Below are 14,059 nucleotides of genomic sequence, written 5' to 3' on the forward strand. Positions count from 1 at the left end.
CCTTTTGTGCACTAAACGAAAAATGTGACCCCAAAATAATGTGATTTGTTGTACAAGGATTCACTTCCCTGCTACACTAGTCGATGTCTCTACATACATGGGAAAACCACAGCTAACTCTGTTTTGAAAAAAATGTGACATATGCCCTGTCTGCAATAATCGATTCATATATGTATTACATTTTGTTTCATCAAACTTTAATGATATTCTATGCTCTCTGTATTTTTGTCTGCTTTTCATAACGCAGAATATGTTCAAGATTGGTTTCATTTTACTCGATTGCTACTACCAACAGCATGGAATAAAAAGGCGTATGCACTTCATAATGCAGAGTAGGTCTTAAATGTAGCCATTTTACAAAAAGCATTTTGGAATATCAAACTTCCGATCCATTTTCTTAATGCTTTTTGTGGCAAACTTAACTAGAAATTGATACAGATGTAGAAGCAATTTTTTGTGCTTGCCATTAACAGCAAGTGCACATCATTCTATACATAAAGTCAAAATAAAAAACTAGTCCGTCCCCAGCTTTTCCATAAAGCCAAAAATTTCATATTGTTTATTATTACTACATAGTATTATTGTGTGGAAGACAATTAAATCCACAAGATCTATCCCTAATATAAGACCATTGTTGGGTACATCAATATAACAAACAGAATAAATTGTCCTAAGGAACTCAAGAAATAAAGCACACGGATCAGGTGAAAGAAAACAATTATTTCCCCCACTATATCCAGCGAGAGCGTTTAACAGTCAAAGCACATACAGCGTAACCAACATAAACTACCATAACTGATCATCCTCGCTAGTCATTGCAAATCTCTTCCACTGCTAAGTTATTCCACTACTTTCCCACCTAATCTTCGGATTAGAGGGGGGGGGGGTGGAATGTCTCAATTATTTACTCCATTCCCTTTTTGCTGGCGTGACAGTTCCGAAGGACCTGTTTCTTCTTCGTTGTTCAGTACCAAACTGCCCTATTGCTTATTAAAAGCGTTCCTATTAGTAATGCTTAAGAAATCTCAGGTTTGTTTGCAGGAAGTCATTCTAGGTGTAACTATGAGTTTAAACTTTTATCCATTAAATTCATTCCAAATACACTCACTACATTATCTGGATTTTTTAAATTTTCTATGGATTTAATATCATCTGAAACTATAAAAATTTTACGTTAGCTCTTAATCATTAACTGTTTTTTACTTTTATTCTACTACACATACGTAGTGGGATTTTGCGCTCAAAAACAGTCAAGATTTCTTTGTGTTTCTCTGGCATGGCCAACAACTGCATAAATCATCTAATCAAGTCTCACAACATCAGTAAAAATGGTTGTGAGGAAGCTTCTTCGTGTTAGTAATTTGGTGCCTTTTTTTGGAAATACTTGACTTAACGTTAAATCTTGTCTATCTGTATTAAGATCGTTACGCAACAGTGATAAAATTAGTCACTTACTAGTCATGACACATCCAAAAAGAACTAACATAACCATGTTTTAAAGGCACTCTGCAAAATGACAAACTTTACATCAATTTATCAAAGGATTAGGCGCCAAAAATAATAACATTTTTAGTAAATAAATTACAAAAGATATGATACATATACGAAAATAATCGACTCTGAAAAATTTGTGTTTAATTTCTACGCTTTCTATTTTCAAACACCGATTTTTGCGTAAAATTACTTTAAATCAACAGGAATTCGAAAAATTTTACGATTCCATATATATGATACTAAAATTAAGTTGAAATTTAGTTTCACTTTTAGAACCGATTTACCGCTAGATCATGTATGAAGGCGGACAATAGAACTTAGACTATTCCATGAAAATAAAGGGTTGACAGTTTTTCCTAATAACTCACTTTTTATACTCATAGTTAAGAATGTCTAACACTATTATCTACTCTAATAAAGTAATCATTAGTTTACTAGTATAACAAATTAAATTATACTGTCCCAGCCCTAAGTAAAATTTTCAAATTGTAAAAGAAACAGAAAATCAACGACATATGCGTCGTCTTTAATATACATTGCATCAAATATTTATTTCATAAACATACTTATGTTACGGTTAAATTATTTACTGCTTCTATTGAAGCGATAATTTCAAAAAGAATGCTAAAAAATATAAATGATTTTAAATTGTAAAAGAAAATATGTTGGGATATAATCGAATATGAGATTTTTTATTTTAGTAATGAAAGATACAGTTAACTGGGCAAATTCAATAAATTCAAATGTCAAAAGTTATCTGTTCACCGGTTTGAATTAGTACAATGACTGGCGCAAAGAAAAGAAATGCACCGAGAGAATACATATGAATTCATTAAATGTTCATGAAGAGTAAACAATTGCAAGTTTTTTAATTAAATAGAATGTTGAACATTTCTAAATATTTAATTATCCTTTATGACATATTTCGAAGAATAAAGAACTTTTTATTTTGCTTTTGCTGGAAAAGCGAAATTTTTGCTAAATAATTCAATTTTCAAGCATGAATGACTTCTTTTAATTTTGAGCAATACAGCGCTTCGAGCAATACGAAAAAAAATCGAAATAATGAAACGATTTAAAAAACGTTTTCTTTAAATTTGTCTGCTAAATCAATTTCTTTTAATAATTTTTACCGGCTGGACAGCTAAAAATTTACTTTGCTTCTCAATTTTTAAACAGTATTTACGTTTAAATTTACGCACGGTGTAAGGTTCGGGAAATCGTAATTACAGTAGACTTCCGGTTAACCGGCTTAATTCGGACCGATGGTAATACGGTGAAGCGAAAATCTGGTGGAAACAGATAATGGGAAAAAGGCATCTAATTCCTAAAAATGCACTTTTTGAAACTATTAAACTATCAAACTACATTAAGCTGTGTCAGATTGTAAAGGAATCATCATACACATAATGGCCAAAATAACTCATCGAGTAACGCTCCTGACGTCACCAACAATGAAACTCGCGGCACATCATAATAATCTTATAATATTTTTTGATAATGCTTGACATGCAGGGAAATGTATTTTGACGAGGCTGAACTGGATCCGGTAACTTAACCGTTTTACTGGTAAGACTAATTTTAGGAGAATGAAAACACGAAAAAGTGGTCAACAATGAGCGCTATCTACTGGAGTTTAGTATTAATCCACTGGAGTTGGGGTTAAAATTTCAACTATCAAAATATCATCAAACACGAAATTGCTTCGTTCAAATGTAGAAGCAATTTTCACCCATCATACCTTGACGGGCTATTTTCTAGTAGTTAAAATAAGCCTTTATTAAGTGACTAAATTTGATTTGAACGCTTTTTGCATACCATTAAGAAGGCTTTAAAAAAATCAGTCGTTTTTTTCTGCTGAAGTTTGGAACTTCAACTGCTTGTCGCATAATTTTGCCAATTTTTCAACAGCATTGCATCAATGAATTAAGCCGATACTTGTTCATCACATAGGATAGTGCCATTTGCAATGCATTTGCCTCTTCAGCATGCGATATGACGGATGTTATATTTTCACCATGGTAGGAGACATCGTCATCGGGCAATACCCCAGTAACTGCTCCGATGATGTCTTCATTTGATAAAGTTTCTTCTTGAAAGGTATTTGTTAGAAGTCGATCATTGCTCAATATCTTCAGCATCGACTTCTTCACATCTATTCAGGCATATAAATGAAGACACAAAGTTGTTAGTAGAAAATTTTGTTTCTTCTATCGCTGGTACTTCTTCATCTGCGGTTGTTTGCTCTGCGGTTGAAAATGCGGTTGAAAATGAAATCTTATTTTTTTTTTTATTTTTTTATTTTATTTATGTGTTTTTTTTTTTTTTTTTTGAAATATGGCTGGTTAATCCAGAGATCCGGTAAAGTGGGTGTCGATTGTAATTTATTTTGGGTTACCTTAAAATACATTTTTCCAAAAGGTACTTGTCTTCGCTTAATTTTTTCTAGGTACTAGGCACTTTTTGGATCAGATACGCTAAGTTTAATGAATAATCGGTTAACTATTAAATTTTTTTTAAAAAATTCCCTTTGAGTTTTTTGTGATGCAAAGTTTAAGAAGATATTTGTGTTGATATGCTCGGCCCAATAATTGTGCCAGGTTTCTGAAGTTCAGTTCTGTTTTGGTCGAAGGAGATTAAAGATCGTCTATTTTTATTGCCATTGACAGAGATCGTTAAAAATAAAAAATTAAGTTAAAATTTTACGAACAGAATTTTTTTAATCAAACCTCTTTTGTTTACTTTATTAAACTAAACTACTTACTTTTCCGTTACAATGGAATTCATAATATTTTTCTTGCTCTAAAACTCGAAGAATTTCAAGTGAATATAAATAAAGATCCTTGAATATCAGTTCATTTAAAAAAAATAAGTGCTCAACAAATGGTTTTTTATAACCTTGTTATATTAAGTGCTTATTTGACTAGTTATCTTTGTTTATCCAGTTTGAAGATTAGCTTAAGTGTTAATAAGCCTTCTTTTCTAAATAAAAGAAGGCAGAGAGAAAGACAGTTGAAGATAAAAACTGAAATAATTATTTTGAATTTCTCTCGCGTCCATGCTTGTTTAAGGTAAAACAGAGAAATAATGAGTCATCAATAACTAATATTTGATTCTAATAAGTATTTTAAAATTCAATTTAACTAAGGAAATGTAATCAAAATAAAACATTTAAGAGCAGTGTAAGTCAAATAAGACATTCAACTACTTTATTGACCTATAATGCCATAAATATTGTTTTATTGTGTATACATTTTTAAAAGTACCCTTCGTTTTAATTTGCTCAGTAAATACCTTGACAAAACTTTTTTTTTTTTTTTTTTTGCAATAAATCCTGTATATTAACCAAAATTTATTTACTACGCTTTGAACGATCAAGTGCCTCAATAGCTTCAAACATGTCCGCCAGGCTACATGAACAAGAGAAGAATAGCTACCATGTTATGCTATTAAATATTTTTAAATTCAATTCAACTAGGGAAATGTAATTAAGAAATATTTATCAAGTATAAGCCGAATAAGACATTCAGCTATTTTATAAACGTCTAAAAATAATGATTATTTTTTAATCTTGTGTATATTTTTTTAGCTTCCTTCTTGTCTTATTTTGTTTTGTAAACACCTTAACAAATCCCTTGTTTTTGCTGTAAATTCACCAATTAACAGTATCGAAACCAAAAGCATTTGATATCCCATCATCTGACAATCACGTACTTGAATAGTTCCGAACGTTTTCTTTAGGCAACATAGAGGTAGCTAAGCATTTTGATTAGCGTAGAAACAAAGCAATATCTTCTCATTGTTAAAATTCCTGGAGTACTAGTGCGTGCCATTAATAATGATCCCCTAGTTTCATAAAACTGGAGAACAGTTTGAAAGTTTTATGAGTGGTCTTTAACTATGCACATCATCTGAAGCACACTTTACAAGAAAATTCTTGGAGATTTTCAAACACAAAACATTCTTTTATGCGTGCTTCCTGAAGAGTAGGCTTGTAGATATGCTTTAATAAGTGTACATGAGCAATAAATAACATAAATTGTCTTATGATTTTATTTGTGTTAGGGCAAATGTACATAAGATTTTTATTTTATTGAACTAAAATTAACGTTTTCAAAAACATTGGCTATTACGAGCGGAATTTTTGATCCGGATTTAGCTAAAATGATGAAAATATATTTGGAAATATTTTAAAGAAATACAAAAAGAAGAAAAAATTTTAAGCACTAATGGAAATGAATAAAAAAACTGAAGTAAGGTGGATGCACGAAATAAGGCCATGTATACCAATAAGATGCGTTATCAACAGGTAAAAGTGTAGCAACAGTTACTGCAAAGGAGTCTTGTCAAAATTTTCTGATCATATTTTAGAGTAAATTTTGTTTATCCATGCTTTACTGTTATTCGCTAGTGTAAAAAGATGTTGGTTGTTCTAAAAATTTTTATTTATGTAGTTGACGAATTAAAGAAGAAAAAGCAAAATCGCTGTGTACTGTCATTTTTTCCTGGTATTTGATCCCCCTGGAAAATAGACTATAGCTCAACAAGGCGGTGACTGTCATTATGGACACTCCGGTGTCCTTATTAAGATACGAAAGGATCGGATGGTTGTTATGATCATGAGCTGTACATTCTGACTGTATGTGCATGAACTGTGCGCAGGAGTGACCAAAAAAATCGAAAATCACGACTCAGCAGTGTCCCGAAAGATAGTCTTGAACTTCTTTTTCTGTTGAAGTAAATATAGAATTTTTGATAATGTTTTTGGGTTTATCGAATGCTGTTTAATATTTTTTAACATTGGGGGGGGGGGAATAAATAATTTTTCAATTGGTTTTAGTTTGATAGTCCTTTTTGGAGTATTTTCAGAGTTGGTCTTCCTGGGGACCCCTGTTTCTAATAACGCAAATTTGCCATTTTGTGTAAACTGCTGCCAAACCTAATATAAAGACATTTTTGCATGGAATGATTTTTTTCTTCTTATTTTTAGGAGTCATTTGATGAATGTAAAAAGATTACCTTATGTGAGAGTTCTGCTTTGAAAACATCAAAATTTGAAAACTTTAAAGATAAAAACTATGTATTCTAGTGTTTCACAAATTAAAGTACTTTTTTGCCTAAAATTTAGTCTCGCGATTTTTTACGTGATTTAAAGATTAATGGTTCCAATGCAATTTTACTCTTTATCTGTTAATTGAAAATTAATTCTGGCAACAGAATTTTGCTCTTTTCTTCTAGGAGTGTGGTTTTTATTTTGGATGAAAATGGTTATGTGTTTTCATTCTCTCTCCGATATTTCGAAATAATGCATTTTATTTGCAAATAGAATTAAAATTCTGTAATATTATAAGTTAATTGCACCAAAGAATGGAAGTGTGCTCATGGCCTAGTATCTCAATCATTGATGATTAAACTGCCTCCAAATTTTGCACCTTCATCACGTGGATCATAAAAAAACAAGAGGTAAAAATCGATGTTGATACTTGGGTTCCCAATAAAACCAACTCTGAAAAATCGCCATTAAATACTATTGAACTATAAAAAATTGAAAAATTTCTTATTGTCAACATAAACTCATACTAAAACCGCATTTAATTAACTCAGAACTGTATCACAAAAGTTTATTTACTTCAACAGAAAGGAGAAAAATCGATCGTCACATTTTGGCCACTGATAAGTCGTTATTTTCTGTTTTTTTGGTCACTTCTGCGCACAGTTAGTGCACACATGTGCAGCATATGCAGCAAAAGATCATATCCTCCGTCCGATCCTTCGGTCCTTCAATAAGAACTCCGAATTCCTAATAAAGTCAATCATGGCCTCATTGGGCTGCAAACTACTTCTCTAGGGTTATCAAATTGTAGGGGGAAAATGACGGTGCACAACGGCATTTCTTTTTTATTCGTCTACTACATAAATAAGGCTTTCTAGAACAATTACTAACTTTTTGGTGCTAGTAAAATACAGAGAATCATGAAGAAACACAATTGACTATAAAATAAGGGCAGGCAATTTTGACAAAGCTCTTTTGTAATAGCGGATGCTACATATTTGCCTGTTGATAGCAAACGGCTTGTTGTTAACGCTTTATCATTAGTTGGGCTTTCTGATGAAGATAAAATCACGATCTAACAAATGTTTGCTATCTGACGTATAAAAAAGCATACGGAGAGGGCCTAATTTCTTTTACTTTTCATCTGAATGGAAATAATTCCTCAGTTCTGTTCTCTTCTGTGGCTTAAATATGAGAAAATCGCGGAGGGACATATCCGGACTGTGCAGTCGGAATGCAAACTCTTCTCGACGGATTTTGTATAAATCGGCGATCACCATGGTCAATTCTTGGCAGATCCGATATCCTTTGCCGCCCTTCTCGAAACTTGGGCCATCAACTGCTTACCGCCGTTTGACCTAAATAGAGCCATTCCACCGTCACGTTTCACTAACATTTCGTCATATTTCTTAATATTTTAATAAAACAGAGGTAAGCAGTTTTTTTAATCTTTACATTTGATACAAAGAAAGTCCTGACACAATTATAGTTTTATTAAACAATTTTGTTACTTAAAATAAAATTTATTTACATGCGTCGTCACGTGCGGGACATCCTGAGTCAACCTCTGGTAACTTGTTTATGAAAAAATAATATTTTTGCTCTATTGATACACAGCAATACAGCAATGACGAAACAAATTGTAGATTTTGAAAGCTATGGTTCCAACGTAAAGGAAACATATCTCATTAGTTTATAAAAAATATTTAAACCATTGGAAAAAAAATGTATATACCCATTCCATTGAAAATGGTCATTTTGTCCCGCACGTGATGGTTCCTATATTTCATAAAAAAGAAAAAAAATTTTGGAGAAAGTTTTTGCTTAAGAAGTCACACACATATGCGTTTGTGTTTTCTTAAGCAACAAAATTTTGTTTATCATCCTTTTAAATTATTATTTTTTATGAAATATATGAAGTGTCACGTGCGGGACAAAATTACCGCTTTCCGTGGAAAGGCCCAATAGATCTTTTCATAGGCCTCTACCATTCGCGGATAGTTGTTCACATAACACTCCACTTTCTGCAATCAGATGTTGTTGATTTGTTTCGATCTCTGTTTGCATTCAAGTGTAGAACAATTTGACTGTCGATCAATTCTCTCTTCGCCAACAAGTTTCACTCTTGAGCGTCGCGTCGTATGCGGGACATTTCCTTCCGCTCCTTATACATCATTTTTTTTTATTTACCTTTAATAAAAAGGAGAAAAATAAATCACTGTTGTGTGATTAGTTTAAGCGATCACTGCTGTATAAAAAAAAATCTTTTAAATAATAAACATTATTCAACAAACAAATGGTCAAAAGCTATATTGCGGGAAAATTAATCTTTTAGATAGCATTTCACTGAAATATTATCGAGATGCGCCGTGGTTCTTGGCGAGTTTTGGAGTGAGGCATTCATGCCCGAGTATAAAATATTTCCTTTTCCTGCAGTTTTATTGGACAACTGTTGATGTTTTTCTTTTTTGTCTCTCTCCAATTTTTAGCGTAACTTCCAATATAAATCGATAAATGTTTGCAGCTGAAACAGATATCATAAAAGTCATAAAAGCATGAAAAACATAAGTTTCTTAACTTACAACTGACAGTTGGCAAACTGCCAAGGAATTATGTGTAAAGGAAGTCAAAGCTACTTAGGATTTGTAGAAAACTTTCTAAGCATTGCAAAATAAACTCAAACCTATGTTTACGACAGTAGTACGAAATCTTTATTTAGAATAAAAGCGACGAAATCTTTATTTAGAACTTTAAATTAGAGTTAAAACGACGAAATTTAGGACTTTAAATAAGAAGTTATAACAACATACTTTTAAGCTCTTCATTGATATGGCGTGAAAGATTTTGTAATAAATACAATTGTGAGATATTTTTCAAAAAATGAACCCGAGTTTCTCTGGTATCACATACAGTGGCTCCCAAAAGTGTTCGTACACCTACGGCTTTCAATGAAATAGGACCCCATCCATTGGTTGGAATTATTATTTCGGTATAGGTATTTAATTATAAGATCTATGATCAATTTTTAACAAAACTACATGAAAATTTTTTAAAAAATATTTAAACTTATTTTTTTTTTTTAAATCAAAAACCAAAAATTGCCGGAAATTTTATCTCACAAAAGTCTTTTTTCACTTTAAAAAATGTTTGTATGTTATTGAATAATCTAACTTTTTATTAAGTAATTATTTAGAAGAATATCATTCAGTATCAACAACGCCTTTTAAACGTCTGGGAATAGATTTCATTCTTTTTTCTTTCTTTTTTGCGTAACTTCTGAGTTAGTGTTCAACCACACTTTGAGTGTTACTGTTTCTAGTTCTATTTTAGTTTCAAAGCTGTATTTTCGTAATCTAGCCTCCAGATATCTCTAAATATGGAACATTAAGTTCAAATCTGGAGATTGAAGGTATATTTTTTAAACTTTAGGACAATTTTTTAGGCACTAGACGCAAACGTCGAAAGCCGTGTGCTTCTTATAGTTATCTTAATAAAAAACAAAGTTGTTTCCGATAATCAAATTTTTGGCTAAGAGTTTAAAATTGGATTTTAAAATATTTAAATGAACAGCATGATTTATTATTTCGACAAAATTTCCAAACTACCAAGTTCTGATGCTGATATGCACCCTCGCACGAGAACCCCTTCACCGTCCTGATAAACTGATCCAACTAAGTTCTTAAGATCAAGTGCCTCATTTATTCTTCTATTGACAGTTATGCAACAACTTAACCAAAATGTTGAATTTAATTTCATCTGTAAGTAATACGTTATTCCAAACGCTTCGGAGCTTATTTATCATGTATTTTGCGACAAAAATCGTTAGCTTTCCGTTTTTCGCACGAATAAAAAATTTCTGCGGGAAGAGTTCCCATTTAATCCAGTTAATCAGAGAACTTGGCGAACAATTTTAGGTGAAAATTAAATGTAAGTTTTTTCATTTAATTCTTTCAGAAACTGTTACAGCACTCAAATGCGTATTTTTTATAAATTTTTTAACTGTATATCTCCGATCATGCTTTGTCAACTTTGCCGGTTGACCTTTTCTTGCCTTGTTTTCTGTCCGATTCTTTTCTTTAAAGCATTTTATCAAGCACTTTGCTATAGAATGGAATAAATTAACTAATTTAGAGGTTTTTCAAACCAATCCACCTCCACCGTGAGGAAAAATTCAAATTTCGAATGGTGTTTGTGGTTTTTTACGAATGCCAGCCATTTTAAAGTAATAAGCACAATATTAAGGGGAGTCAGTACCCCTATACTGTCAGTGTTAATTTGCACATGTTCATGTACCTTTTTCTGAAAATCTATTAAAGATGCAATTATGAAATTTTTTTTCTGTACCTTAAGTAGACTCTTTTCTTTATACTGAAGTAAAATTTTACAGAAAGAAAGCTTAGTTATTTTTTTAAAAAAATGTAATGTGTAAGTCACTGTATTTTTTTTCAAAAAATGCCATTTTGCAACACAAAATCAGCTCTATAAAAAAACATTTTTCGAATATGAGAAAAAATTTGATTCAGTATATACGGTAAGATGTATGGAATAAGTGGAAAAAATTTCAAAGCCTCACACGATTTAGTTTCTGAGAAAATGGAACATTTCGTTTCAAAAATACTATTTCGAGATATTGCGATTTAAAGGGAAAAATCATACCTCATCAAAATAGGTTTTACAATTTTTAAAGGTTATTTCAACTAACTTCTAATATGAGCACGATCAAGAGGTTTGTATCATTAAAAAGGTAATGAAATGGGGTTTCAAAATATATAAAATACAAAAAATCAAGATTTTGAAAGTATTTAGGGTACTGACTCCCCTTCAGGAATAAATAAACAAAATATTAAATCCAAATGACTCTTAAGGGTCAATACAATGCAAAAATAATAAAAAAAACGACATAGGATAATTTTAATCATGAATTTATTCGAAAATATTTGAGTGTACGATGAATTTTGTGGCGCATTATTTCTCTCTCTTCGTTTTTTGACCCACTTCAAAAAGAAGATCCGTCAATATTTTGAAAAAACTACAGGGTTTTATTTAGAATGACATAGAAATGATGTGAAAACATATTGTACTTCATATTCGAATTCAGTTTCGCGTTATTTTGGTTTTACTAAAAAAATTTTTAAAGTGTACGAACACTTTTGGAGCCACTGTATAAACACTTTGTGTAAAAACAATTTGTGTAAAAAAATAACTTTTCATCTTGGAAAATATATTATTGAAAGACTGATTTACAATTTGAAATCAATGTTGGAACAATGTCCTGGCCAGGGTCGTAAGAAGTTATAACTTGTGTTGATCCACGAAAAATAAGCCCCACGTTCTCTTAAAAACTAATGCAAACATGCATAGAGTGGACTAGCTCTGCAACAATCTTACGCGAAGTGGATATTAACTCGAGTTTTTCGCAAGTGACTAACTCGATCTGTCTGAGTCTGAGTTAATGAGAACTCTTCTCACGCCACACGATATCTTTCAGAAAACAACTTTCTTTTCTTGACGAGAGGTCTGATGTACAGGCGCTATCAAAAGGGGCACGCCGAACTTAAACTTTTAGGTGGGTGAAAATTCGCAATTTGCCAAATGAGACTGCAAATTTTCCGAGTGATAAAATACGGGTACGTACACATAGGTACATTTAAGGAAAAGGACTTTCCATCATTTAAAACGTGTAACATTAGAGTGCCGCAAAAAAATGAAAGTCGATGTTTCAAGTGGCACACCCCTCTAATATTTTTTCTCTAATGTCAAAAAAAAAAAAAAAATGGAAAAAAAAGTTTCATATAATTTTAACAACGGTAACCCGTGCCGACTTACATTTTAAAGTGTAGACCGAATCGAAAAAAAAAAAAAAACTTTTTTTGGCAGTTCGAAATTGCAAGTTGATAAAACGCTGCCCCTATAGCCCCACATGTACCACAAGAAGATTTATTCAAATTGAAAAATGTTAAGAGCTTCTACAGGAAGCCTAAATTTTATTTATTTTTTTTTCAAAATATTGTTTTTTCCTGTTTATCTTTAACAAAAATTACACATAAATTTTAATAAAATATTCAAAATGATTAGCGAACACATTTTCACATCATTTACAAATTAATGATACAAAAATAATATATTTAAAATAAGGGAAAAAAACATCAACTTGAAGAAATCCATATTTTTGAGTATTAATGTGGGAGACGTAAATATTGCAGGAGAGCAAAAATTTCGATATAACAAATAATTACCTACTTAACTGTTTATATTTTTCAGCTTGATAGTTTCTTAAAATTTACCTTACACTTTTTATAAAAGAATTTGGAAAAAAAATTAATTTTTTAAAGAAAATTCTTAATTCTAAGCTTTTAAAATAAATTTAATTTTTTATAATTTTTGACAGAACTCTGTGAAACGCTGTAGTTCACATTATGAAAACAACTTCTTTATTAATTTTTGATAATAAATAGTATCCAATATTGTAACTATTTTACGTTCTTTTGTGTTTAGCATGAGAAAAAAACGAAGAAAGCCTCTAAAGTTCCAGCAAAAAAGGCTTAAAACTTATGTTCTAAATGACTTTAAATCTTCTAACTTCATCTTGTGCAAAAAGAAAAAAAAAGAAAAGCAAAGAAAAGAAAAAGAGCCTACGATTTATAGACACTCTTAATATTCACACGGTGTTTTCAACTCCCATTTCAGGGAATAAAAGAGATTTTTTCTAGAAACTGAAATTTCAAAGAAGACAATCGAATTTAATTATAGTTACTTGAACGGCACGTGCTCAAAGTACAAAAAAATGTGTGTTGATTTTTAAGACTGTAAATACTAAAATTTCTTCCGGGTATTGCACGCAAAGAAACATAGGTAGTTTCCACTTTTTATGTGTGCCCAAAGATGAGTTAATGTATATCTCGTATTGTCATGACTGATTTATTTTTAAAAAATTACAATATTTGGAGGAATGCGTCCGAACACTTGTAAAAATTTTCTCCATTTTTATGATTAAAGTGCATTTTATAAGTTTGCCAATTCCGATATGGATTTTTTTAACGATCCATAAGATGAGTCATGCTTAAATATAGAAAAAAGTTACAAGCTGAACAATGCAATCAGTATGAAACTTTTTGCATTGAGCTTCTTCCAGATGTTATTAACTTTTGTCACGCTATTCTCGCAGCTACTAGAAGCTTCTTTTCGGAATTGGCTCAAGCCAAGAAGATAGAAAATTGTTGCAATCAACGTCTGACCTTTTATGGCATCATAACCTTGTTCATAAATCAAGCTCTTAAAACTGTTCAAAAAAGAAAGGATCGTTGAATATATGAACAACTTTGAGCATTAACAGTCAAACTCGTATAGAAGAAAACGATAAAAGTCTTTGGTATATATCGAATACAGCCGTCGAGTTTTGAATATGAGATATTTAGCTGCATATTTTTTTATTATATTTCTAGAATAGTTGAGTCCTTTTTCATTTTTTTAAACAAAAGTTGTAACCGTATGGGTAATTATATTTAAAATTAT

This window comes from Uloborus diversus, chromosome 3 (assembly GCF_026930045.1).
Source record: "Uloborus diversus isolate 005 chromosome 3, Udiv.v.3.1, whole genome shotgun sequence".
NCBI lineage: Eukaryota > Metazoa > Arthropoda > Arachnida > Araneae > Uloboridae > Uloborus > Uloborus diversus.